The 12,410-nt window shown below is 41.7% G+C and overlaps 1 protein-coding gene across 1 annotated transcript in view; it reads right to left on the bottom strand.

The window, feature by feature from the left end:
- The window catches only part of Ccdc148 (coiled-coil domain containing 148), a 225,082-nt gene that overhangs the window by 148,102 nt on the left and 64,570 nt on the right, over positions 1-12,410 (bottom strand). The window lies entirely within an intron of this gene.

Below are 12,410 nucleotides of genomic sequence, written 5' to 3'. Positions count from 1 at the left end.
AATATTTTTAAAGATGTATTCACTGATTTTTTTTTTTTTTCGAAAGGGATAACCAGGAACGGGTATTATAGCTCTACATTCCAGGATATTTTTCTATGCCACTCGTGTGTGTGTGTGTGTGTGTACACAGTAGTGAGTGTGCACACGGGAGGGTACAGTGTATGTGTGTGTACAAGTGGTGGTGAGAGGCCAACCTCTGCTGTCATTTCTCAAGAGCCAACCCCGTATGTGTTTCGAAACAGTCTCTAGTGGGAGCCTGGAGCCCACTGACCAGACTGTCTCTGCCTTCCCCGTGCGCACCAGCACACCAAGCTTTTGTACAGATCTCACACTAAGGTCCTCACACTTGTGTGGCCAACACTTCACCGACGAGGTCCTCTCCCTGGTCCCTCTTCTGCACTATTCTTGCACTTGGTCACACCTCTTTTCCTCTCCTAACCCTCCCTTGTGCAGCTGCCCCAAATGATAAATACTTGGTGATCAGGAAGGTCCATGTGCCTTACCTTTCCAGGGGGAAAGAAAAACATCAATTGTGAACATGGAAGTGTACCTACCCCGGGTGTCCAACCCTTTCCAGGAGTGACGAACTCCTGGGGGAACCCAGTTTACAAGTAGCCTCTGCTGCCACCTCCTTGGGTGTTGGACTCAGCTGCAGACTACAGCCTCATCTGGGGACACACCCATCTGGGGACAGACAGCCCCCGACCACTGTCAAAGCAACCCAGGTCATAAGAGCAGGCCTGGCCCAACCCAAGATGTGCTCATGTGGCCAGTGTACTTCACAGTCTCCCACTGCCTTAGTTTTCACTGGTTCCATCCTGGCTCCCTCCCCTTCCTTTCATAGGTCCCTGATTAACACCTTCCACCACCAGTCTGCCTCAGAACCTGCTTCCTGAGAAGCTGTCTGCAGCAGTGCTGAGGTGAGCAGGCATCTCTCTAGGAAAACTCACCTCCACAGCAGAGAGGTTAATTAAGTGGGGTTGAATCATGGCACCTCGTTTCATAATCTTTGTTACAGATACAGTAAGGGAACTACTCACATCTACTGGTGTTTACAGTATCCTAAATCTTAAAGGGAGGAGAAAGATAGCAAAGGCCTATGAATTTTTGAAAACATAGCCAAAATACCATGTATAGATTGCCACTAGCTTTGGGAATAAGGTTATAAACTCTGGGGTATGATTTCTCATGGGTCTCTGGCCACAAACATTGTGTTTTAAGGCTCTAGGGACACGGACACCTCTCCCTACAGAAGCTCTCTACTCACCCAGTAAGCTTCTTCTGAAATTCACATCCTCTCTGCCCATTTCCACTGTAAGAGTCAAGCCACCTCCTGCTTGAATTGGCATAGCCACACTTTCCCATCTGAATGAGAGAGGGCCTCCTGCTTCTCTCCTCCTGTCCGCTGCCCTCGCACTCTCATGATTTCTAATTTGATGTTGTCTCCCCTGATAGACATGTACCGTGCCCCGTATTTCTGCTTATATCTTGGAATGGCTACTCTTTGTTGGCAGCTTACTTGAACTTCGAATAAACTAGGAGGCATCTCTCTGGACATGGCTATGAGAAAGCTTCTAGAGAAGTTTAAATGAGGAAGGAAGATGTGGGTAATACCTTTGCATGGGCCAGAGTCCCACACAGACTGAAAAGGGAAGGACAGAGTGTAAACAGCAGCAGTCATCTCTGTCTGCTTTCTGACTGCAGACACGAGGTGACCAGACACCCGCCTCATGCCCCCCTAACACGTCCTTCCTCCACGATGGATGATACCCCTCAAACTGTGAGCCAAAACAAACCCCTTAGTTGCTTTTGTGAGACATTTTGTCACAGCAGAAGGAAAAGTAATGAATACATATCGTCCTTGTTAATTTTTTGTCCACTTGACCCAGGCTGGAATCTTTTGGGAAGAGAAACCTTGAGAAATTGTGATTAATGATTAATGATTGGCGTGGAGGGGCCCACCACCATTGTGGGTGGTATCACCCTTGGCGGGTGGTCCTAGGTGGTTCAAAAAAGCCAGATGAACAAGCCATGGAGATTAAACCAGTGAACAGTGCTCCTCCATGGCATCAGTTCTTGCCTCCAGGTTCCTGCCCTGACTGCCCCATGATGGACTACAGTCTCGAGAGATAAGTCAGCCACTTCCTCCCCAAGTTACCGCTGTTCATGCTCTTGATCACAGCAGTAAAAACTTAACTAGGACATATGTCTCCAGTGCTTACACAAAATATACTAAGTGTTCAACAACTTCTATTTGAGGACATGAGTAGAAAGTTTCTGAATGTCTTCTAGCCACTCAGAAGAACGTTGGTGACAAATCCTAAGTACATAATAGCTCCCTTTTCCAACCATACTTTTCTTTAAATATGTTTTAATAGTATGGCTTACAGACAGAAATGACGAACAGAGATGTCTTTTAGGCCCGCTGGGTTGCTTAAATGAAAGAAATAACAAAGGGCAAGACCAGGGGAAATGGAGGAAAAGGAAAGACAGTCCTATGCCCAAAGAAAGACAAATGCCTCTTTTCATTTTATAATACAGGTACCGGACACGTAAGGACATCTCCTCAACAGACCCATTCGAGGTCGTCAGCTCAAGGCTTCCCATACCTTGCTGGTTATTTTCACTGCATTCCTCCACCTGGCTTCCCTGTGTTAAGTCTTTCTCATCTAAGAGACCTCACTAGTCTTCTGGTCCATAGATTGGCTTTTTCTCAATGGACAGCTTCGCCTCTTTAGGTTTGGAATCATTTTTCTTGGCACTGAGATTCAAAGCTTGATGCAAAATGAGTCTTCCCATTCCTTCTCAGCTGCCTTGGGTGATGAGTGCCTCATTCTGTATAATCTAGTCTCCTGGTTTGCTGAGGAAAACCACGCAAATCATACGGTGCTCCCTACCACCTACACATATTTTATGAATTAATTCAAATTTGATTAATTTTTACATTTACTCATTCGCTTACTTGCATGGGTGTGTGCATGCACATTAGAGAGCATGCTTCTCTCCTTCCACCACTTAAGTTCCAAGGATCAAACTTGGGTCATCAAGCTTGGCAGCACTTTACCTCTTTCCAATTAACTAGGCCCAAACATTAAGCATGCATGTAAGAATCTCACCCTCCGGTGACCTCTAGGAATCAGTGTTGTAGCCAGAAGCCAATTTGTCTCCCCGAACTTAACATCTACCTTGTTTGGCCCAACCATATAGAACTTGTACATACATGAATCTTTTCACATAATTGCTACTTGCTCTTCAATGCTGTTGTATACGTATTGGGTTTAGGCATTGTAAAAATGAATTCACTTGTGGTATTTCTTACGTCCAAGAACTGAATAAATATTCAGATTTAGAATTTGGAAAATGTATAACCAAGTGACTGGGCCCACCTTCTTTTAGCACTTGGGATGCCTAAAATAAAACTTTCTGAAAACAAGGCTTCACTCATTATCAATATGGTGAACAAACCCAGCCTGAGATGAAATGGTTTGGTGGCAAGCTTAAACTAAGGAGTTTGCCCTATTCACTGTGAGCACGATGCGCAAAGCTTGTCGCATATTTCATTGTAAAGAACTCCCCTATGTCCATCAGATGTTTTCAAAAACATGGAGACTATTTGCTCTAACACAGTTCTTAAAAATCTCAGAACAAAATGCACAGTTCCCCTGCACTTCAGGTAAAGGACTGTCGAGCTGCGCTAAAAGCAGCTCTTCCAGGTCTCAAGCATGTGCATTCTGCTCAGGCCATTTAATACTCTGCTTGCCAGTGAGAAATCCAAATGGGCTGCTCCAGCCTGTGGTTAAATGCTTTAGGCTGAATAACTGCGGCTTGAACAGGGTCTCCCATGCTAAGCCACGAGGGGTGCCTGGTTTTAGAAAGTAGTCTGTGCTTACGTTATGAGACAGTTTAGAAAGTGCTCGAACGCTGTCAAAATGTTAAGCCTTCAAGGTAGATTTAATTACTGAAAACATTTAAAACTAATGAATTTAGGAAATCTTTCTTAGAGTATAAGGTGACTGCTTTTATACACAATGAATGATAGTGGCAAGAGATTTGAAAAACATTTTAGTATAAAGTTCTGTTATACAGATCTGGTAAAAAAAAAAAAACTAAACTTTTCTTAAAAGAGACAAACTATCAAACACACACGGGTAAGTCTCTACAGGGCAGATGAAGAGTCAGACTTCCCTAAAGATGAGAAAACTAAATAGCAGAGTTATAACTTATAAAATGAAGTAGTTTTTTTTTTTCCCCACAGTGTTAAAAGTTATTTTTACCTGTTTTCTGGTGAAAACAAAACAACCTTTTAATACACCGAGGAAGAAAAAGTTATATTTAGACTTAAAAATTGGAAAATCTATAGCTAGCTTGTTATTGCTGAACTCAGTATTAATGGTACGGATATGTGGATTAATCAGTTACCCATGAGGATGTGTTTCCTAAGATAACAAGCATTTTACCAAACAGCCTAAGATTGTTAACAACATCCAATAGCTTTGATGTGGTATCAAATTATTACCTGTTCCATATGACAGCTCGCAAAATATTTTAAAGGTTAAAGCAAATATTATGGCTAGACTCTAGCTTGAGTGGTACTTTTTCCCTAATATCGAAAATTTCTCTTTAAATTCTAAGCAGAACGGTGCACGTTCATTCCATTATAAAACACTGTGCATTCTAGTTTGCATAAGATAAAGTTTTTGCCTTAGAAAAACTAATGAGAAATGATTAGAACTGACAATGGTCAGACTGCGCAGCTACATAACAAACACTCCGGTGACAAATTCAAGCAAAATAGGAAAGATCCAACTCTAAGAGACAAAACAAAGCAAAGCAAGGTATCTAAGAATAAACTGCTCAAGCAATTTATGGGGTTTGTTTTCTAAAACCCTGCAAAATGCACTGTAGGAAACAAGAAACTTGAGCATAAAAGACTCTGCAAGCCACATATTTAAGAGTGGGACTCTCTGGAATGTAAGGTCACAGTTAACTTTGACTTTGCTTTTTGCCTAAGCGTAGTTTCTAAACTTTTATCACAAAAAGAAACACATACATACAGACACACACAGAACTAAGTTGCTATTGCTCGTTTCACCATACATTGGGAAAGCTCTATAACAGTTTCTATTATTTTAGCAGTTATAAAAGAAACAAAGTTTCATGATATCAAGAATCTTTTAAAATGTGAACTTGTAAATAGGTGAGAGACTAACTAAACTGAAACAAAAATCAGCTATGTCTTACAATCTTTTCTGCTAAAAGACAGGAATGCTGAAATATAATTTGTTAATCTTACAACTGAAAGATTCTCAAGGTCAGTTTTAAGGTTCTGTAAATTACAAGTAAACAGCTTAATTATTTTTTCTTTTTTGTGGATAAAAGTATTTTTGTTTGTTTAATTTAATTTATCTATTTATCTATTTATTTATTTATTTACGTGCTGATCATAGCCTCCTCCTCTTCTCTCAGTCCCACCTTCCCTCCCTCTTTCCCCATCCCCCCCTCCCCTACTTCTCAGAAAAGGGGAGCCCTCCTCCAGCCCACCCAGCACATCATGACTGAGTGCATCCTCTTCCCCTATGGCCTGTCAAGGCAGCAGCACCAGGTGGAAGTGATCAAATAGCAGGCAACAGAATCCATGTCACAGACAGCCCCCACTCCCCTTACTAGGGAGCACACATGAATCCCAAGCTGCCCATCTGTGTAGGGGGCCTAACTCCAGCCCATACTTAATTATTTTTTTTCACTTATAATGGTACTACTTAAAATAATGTCAAATTGCATAGAAAATTACTTCTTAAAAATTCTCTGGCTCTATTCAGTCCTGATACACAGTTACATTTAGCCTTAGAAATTATTTTTCAATGTATTTCTATGTACACACCAGTACTATTGTAATCTGTATATAGATGCAATAATAGCATATGAACAGTTGTATAAATTGGTTTTTTATTTGATAATGGAACTTGGTCATCTTTCTTTGTCATTCTATTACTTTGTCCCTGTACATAAATCCAGGTGCTTTAATGGCCATAAAATGAATATATTTATTAACATACTGAAAAAAAGCATCTGAGAAGAACATTTTAACTTTTAAGAATTAATTTACTTATTTTATGGGTGTGGTGTGTGGGTGTGAGTTGTGTGTGCTCTCAGCACGCACATGTGGAGGTCAGAGAATGTTATGCAAAGGTCACATTCTTCCTCCACTGTGTGGGTATCAAAGACTGAGCTCAGGACATCAGGCTGCAGGTGAGTGAGTGTCTGCCCAGTGAGTCATCTTGTTGGCCCAAGAAAGAAATTTTTCTAGGAAAAAAAAATTAATTCTGCCCTTTTACTGCAAAACAAAATCAATAATCAGGTAAGAGATCTATAAAATCTCTGTCCCTCTCATATAATTCATAAACATTGGCCTATGAAGCAAATTCCGCATACAGTCAACCTTTTGGAAATGTCTCTATTTTTTATGTCTGCAATAGTTCAAGGAGACCATATCAACCTTGCTCTAAAAGAAAATGATTCAAGTGCAAACATCCTTATCCCAATGCTTTTCCAGGTTGGAGAAGGGAGTTGGGTAGAGAGAACAAGCAAAATGGGGTCCCTTTTCTCCCTTTATAACTCCCAAAACTATAGCAATAATGCTAATAGCCCAAGATCAAAGGCATTTACCCACATCTTAAGCCAATATGGTCTGCATTACAAGATGGGAGAGCAGCATGGATGATGGTGCTGATATTCTTAGACATTCTGACGAGAAACCATGACGGGTAGTTCTCAGTTTTGGAAAATCAACTTAAGGAAAATAATTAGTTCTAAAAAAATACATACAATTTTATATGATAGTTATGGTGTACATAATGCCAGCAACTCACAAGACTGAGGCAGAAAGATGATACATTCAAGGCCAGGCTCAGCTATATAGTGAGAGCATTTAAAAATAAAACAAAAAATAAAATTGTGTTCATAATTTTGCCCCTGAACGTGGAACTGGTGGGAAAGGGAAGATCATGTGATCCTGCTGGTTACAGAGAATTGCCGCTTCTCCTCCTTGACTTGCAATTTGGACATCCTCACACTTGACAGTTTGCTAACCATCCGGTGCCCTTTGGAAATTGACTTTCCAGAGCACTCAGGACCTGCGATGGGAATGTCCCCTCTTGATTCCTTTCAAGAATCTCCATGTCTCTGGCAGAACGGGGCATCACATGACTTAGATCTCCCCAATATCCTTTCACCCCTTCTCTTAGCAGCAGCTTCCATCACACAGCTGCCTGACTGAGTCCTGTCTCAAAAACCCAAACAGACCAGAGGTCCACCACCTACCCAGAGGTTTTTTATCACTTCCTAGGACAGAGTGAAATTCAGCATAGGTGACAAGGGTCTAGTCCCTTGCCTATCCTTTACCCCAGACCATCTGGAGATCCTCAAATGCACAATGCTGTGAAAGAATAACAGTGCCGCAAAAGATGTCCACATAGGACCTAGCTCTCAGAACCTCTGCTGTGTCATCCTGCATGGCAAAGGGAAATATAGGATGCTGGTTTTCCCGGGTGCCTAGTGTAATCACTGTGCCTTTATAAGGGGTCAGAAAAAGAGACAGGACATAGCTCAGAAGGAAGGGTGATGCCACACAAGGGTCTTGAAGAGAGAGGGGTGAGACCGAAGAACTCAGGTAACCTAGAGGCTGCAAGGGGTAAGGAATTTTCCCCCAGAGGTCCCGAAGCCTTGCTGATGGCTGGATGTTGCCCAGTGGGACCCGTTTTGGAGGTGCCAGCAGAGTGGTACATGATAGTCTGTGTTATTTAAGCCACTAGCCCCTTAGGAATTTCTTTCTCCACAACAGGAGTCTGACAACTCCTACGTACCTCCTAACCAACTCTTGGACACACACACACACACACACACACACACACACACACACAATCACTGGCCTTGAAAACACTTCCCTACAGTACCTCTGAGAAGCCTGTGCTTCTCAGCCTCATCTCAAAGGCTTGACATCTTCTACTGTGACATCTTCTCGTTCAAAAGGATGATTTTTCCCTCTCTGGGCTATGGCGGCACCATTGTCTATCCCCACTGTTGCTCTTATTTGTGCATTTACTCAGATGTTAACTGAGCATCTACCATCTACTAGATTAAGGGGAAAAGATTGCATTCAGGTCTCCGTAGAGATGCCTTCCTTCACTACTTCATTTAAAACAGTCCTCTAAACTCCTACTCATTCCATTAGGTTTTTATTTGCCAGAGCCTGAAAACCTGGTCACCTGTCAGCCATTTCTGAACCATCCAGATCACTTCCTGGAGCATCACACACACACACACACACACACACACACACACACACACATATATATATAAAGTATATGGGTGTTTTGTGTGTATATTTCTATCTACCACATACATCCCTTGGTGTCTGTAGACGCCAGAAGACCACATCAGATCACATGGAACTGGAATTACAGATGGTTGTAAGCTACCATGTGAGTGCTGGGAATTGAATCTGAGTCCTCTGCGAAAACAGCCACTGTTCGTAGCCACTGAACCATCCGTCCAGCCCCTTCCTAGAGCAACAGGACCCTACTAAAGTTTCAATAACAGTGTGACAGCCAGCCTGGGATTTCTAGTGAACTTCACTTTTAATTTTTCATAGTCCTACAATTTTATACATATTTGTTGTGATTTGCGAGAGAAATTGTTTCTGACGTTTTCCTTAACCGATGATTAAAAACCTGTCCTTTGTGTTGTGATTAGTTGTCACAAATGCATCGCTCTTTCTTTTGATTATAAGCTTGTTCGTTAAAAGAAAACCGTGAAAGCCAAGGCCATGAAAGGTTATTCAAAGGTTATGAAGTTCAATAATTAAATGGAATTTTGATGTGCTTTTTCCCTATTACTGCTGAGAAATTTTACCCCCTGAAGTTTGCAACTGGCAGATAGCAATGTACTGATAGCCACCCTCCACTTTCATCTTCCCAACAGATTCCAGCTTTGTTCAAGGTGAGAATGGTGTCCTCTTCAGACCGCTACGTGACTGTGCAGGACAGTTCCAGCCAATGAGATATAAGCAATGAGAGGTGTAAGAAATCCGAGAGCGGGGGCGGGGTGGGGGTGGGAGTGGAGATTTGCTTTCTCTTGCAGGCACTTCCCTGCCCTTCCCTTCTTCCTGTCTGAAATGCAGGTGTGAAACCAGATACAGCGGCAATTACAGAAGGCCTATTTGCATGAAAGAGACACACTAAGAACTGCAGAGATGTAAGCCAAGCAGAAGCTGGACCACTGACGTGAAGGCTCTGCTGTACTTTCCTGCGCTGCTCCCCCTGGTCATGGTATTATGAGAACAATAAATCCCCACATTTCTGCAGTCAGGTTCTGTGATTCCCAACCACACAGACTTCTCAGCTGCTGAGATACTGGGATAATGTAAAGCACCCTCCATAGAAAAGAGCCTTCGGGGCCCTTCCATATAGAGCAGCCTAAAAACTGTCCTAGAGAATTACACAACAATATAGACGTATTAAAAAATATCGCTGTCGTTGCTCTTCAAAAGTAGCACAAGAGATTTCCATCTACCAAAATCTTCCATTTAAAAACTTCAATAGAGTAGAATGCTCAGTTTAAACATAGCTGGAGGAAAGTACATAAAACGGTGTGTGGGTGGTTCTGGAAGAAGAAAGAGAAAAAAATACTTCACAACTTAATTAAACTATTAAAAGGCAATACACAAAAAGACGTAAGGCAAAAGAATGTGTCTGTGGGTTTGTAGTGCTCTAGAATGAATAGTTTTTCCACAGAGGATCAATTATAGAGGAAGCAAATTTATTATAAAATATTATGTGAAAGGTTTTTTTTTAATTTTAATAAAAAATAGCAATCTGTTACATGTTAGCAAGAAAGACAATAAAACTGCTCAGCAATAAAAATGCTCCAGCAACATGGTAGATGCTAATACATCTTGAATGAATGAAATAGTTATAACAGATAAGAAATATTTATTCACTTTGTGTTACTGCCAGTTGAGATTTGAAAAGATTTCTATGCTAATAATTTTTTAAAACATGACCCTAATTAAAGGTATTAAGATGATGTTTAGAGAGGGAAAGGTGGCAGGAAATAGAAGAAGGAACAAACAGAAAATCATTTACTTCCTGTTTCCTTTTTCCAGGCACCTCAAGTTTCAGTCATTAAAAAAAAAGAAGAAGAAGAAAGAAAGAAGAAAAATCTCATCCCTCTCTGAAGGCAAATTTGCAGCTCAGAGGAGGCAGAGGGGGGAACCTGAGGCCATGTTCCCCGGGCTGATCATTCCTTGCTGGGTAATGTGTGGCATTGTAACTTTGGTGAGGTTTGAGGTAAGCTGCTCTGAGAGACGTTAGGTAGTTAGGGGAGGCCTGGCTCCACCCCTTTCCAAGTTTAGTTCCAACCAAACCCTGATAGAAGTAGCAAAGCTCCAACTAACTCTGACTTCACAACATCTTGTGAAAAAATCAAGGTGTATCATCCAAACAATGATCTAAAATTTATTTTGTGAACAATAACAACAACAACAAAAAATCTAAGTGTTATTAAAGCTAGAGAAAGGAAAGGAAAAATAAGTTTCTCATCTTCCAGATTTGGCCTGTGGAATAGGAATGGGGATGAGAGGAGGCCAGTCTCATGGAACTCAAGGACAGTGAGGATTTTCTTCTTGAATTTAAATGCACCATTAAGGGCTGGAGAAATAGTGCAGTGGGAAAGGGCCCTCATTGCTCTTGCAGAGGACCTGGATTCTATTCCCTACACACACACACACACACACACACACACACACACACACACACACACACGTCAGCTCACAATGACCCATAGCTCCAACAGTCAGTTGGTCTGAGGCAACTTTCTGTTCTCCAAAGGTACCAGGTACTTATCTGGTGCACAGATATGCATGCAGCCAAAACACTCGTACACATAAGATAAAAATAAATTAAAAAAAAAAAGAATGTACCACCAAAATACTTTGATTCAAGCCAGGAATGGTGGCACACACCTTTAATCTCAGGACTCAGGAAGTAGACCTAAGTGGGTCTTGGTGAGTTTGAGGCCAGAAATGGCTACACAGTGAGACTCTTCCATTAAAAAAAAAAAAAGTTTTTAAACCTACAATGGTCAACAATATGAAATACTAACAATTACCACTTGTTGGTTGCAATCAATGACAGATAAAATAAAATGATGAACTACAATACACCCATCCAAAGTAACAGAGATCAGCCTCTACGCTTGGGACACAGAGAGAGAGAATTCAAGGCCAGGGCTATATGCACAGAGAGAGTGAGGTATGCGTTGGGGTGGGGACACATATTTGCAAAAGGCCAGGGCTGTATCTCAGGTGGTAAAGTGCTTGCCTGGCAGGCAGAAAGTCCTGGATTCAGTCCCTGGCATAACATGAAATCAGGCCTGGTATGAATTACTTCAGCACCGGAGAGGCAGGAGGATCAGAAGGCCATGGTCTACCTCAGCTACACGGTGAATTTGAGGCCAGTCTGGATACATGAGTTGAAATGCTCTTTCTCTCTCTCTCAAAAAATGCCGGGACCTTGGAGTTGAAAAGATTTCTTTACCAAATGCTAATCCAAAGTAAGAGTATAAGAAGTTGGGTAATATTAGGCTAAGAACTTCTATAAAGAAATGAAAAGACAACTGGCAACCTAAACATCAGGGAAAATATATTTGCCATCCAAGCACTTTCCTTATAAAATTGTGGATCCAAGCGTGCTTTTTAAAAATGCATATAAATTAATAAGAAAAAAAGCCTGACAGCCTATAAAAAGACAGAGCAGAAAACTCGAACAGACACCCCACAACAAGAAGACACCTTCACACATTAAGAGACATTTGACTGTGCTCATTTAAAAAAAAAAATGCCACTTAAGTCACAATGCAATAGCACCACCAGCACACCACGGTAGCTAAAATGGAAGGGAAAATGCTCGATGACAGGGTCAGTGTAAAAGCACCAGAACGCTTACTTGGTTAGGAGAGGTGTAAATTGGGGCATTTTCTTCAGGAAAGTGGTTCAGCTGTTTTTGCTTAGCCAGTCTACTACACGTACTCAGTGGAAATGTGCACAGAGCATCATCAGAAGAAGCGTGCAAGCACACTCCTAACAGCCCATGAAGGATGACCTCGATGCTACGGTCCGAATGCTGACAGCAGCTCAAAGGGACTTTGTTAGTACAGGGACCTTAAGGAAGTTAAGGGAAGGTGGCAAAGACACCTCCCTCTCCTCGATGGGATTAGGGTCCTGAGAGGGAGGTGGCAAGAATGTGATTTCCTTTACTATTGTTACAGGATACCTCTCAAAGTGAAGGGAACACATCAGATAGGCAGGTCACCAACCCTAGACCCATAAGCCGTGAGCACATGCTATTTGTTTA

The sequence above is a fragment of the Psammomys obesus genome, unplaced genomic scaffold (assembly GCF_907164565.1).
Source record: "Psammomys obesus unplaced genomic scaffold, mPsaObe1.curated_primary_1811, whole genome shotgun sequence".
In the NCBI taxonomy this organism is placed as follows: Eukaryota; Metazoa; Chordata; class Mammalia; order Rodentia; family Muridae; genus Psammomys; species Psammomys obesus.
This window is presented reverse-complemented; position numbering and strand designations above follow the sequence as displayed.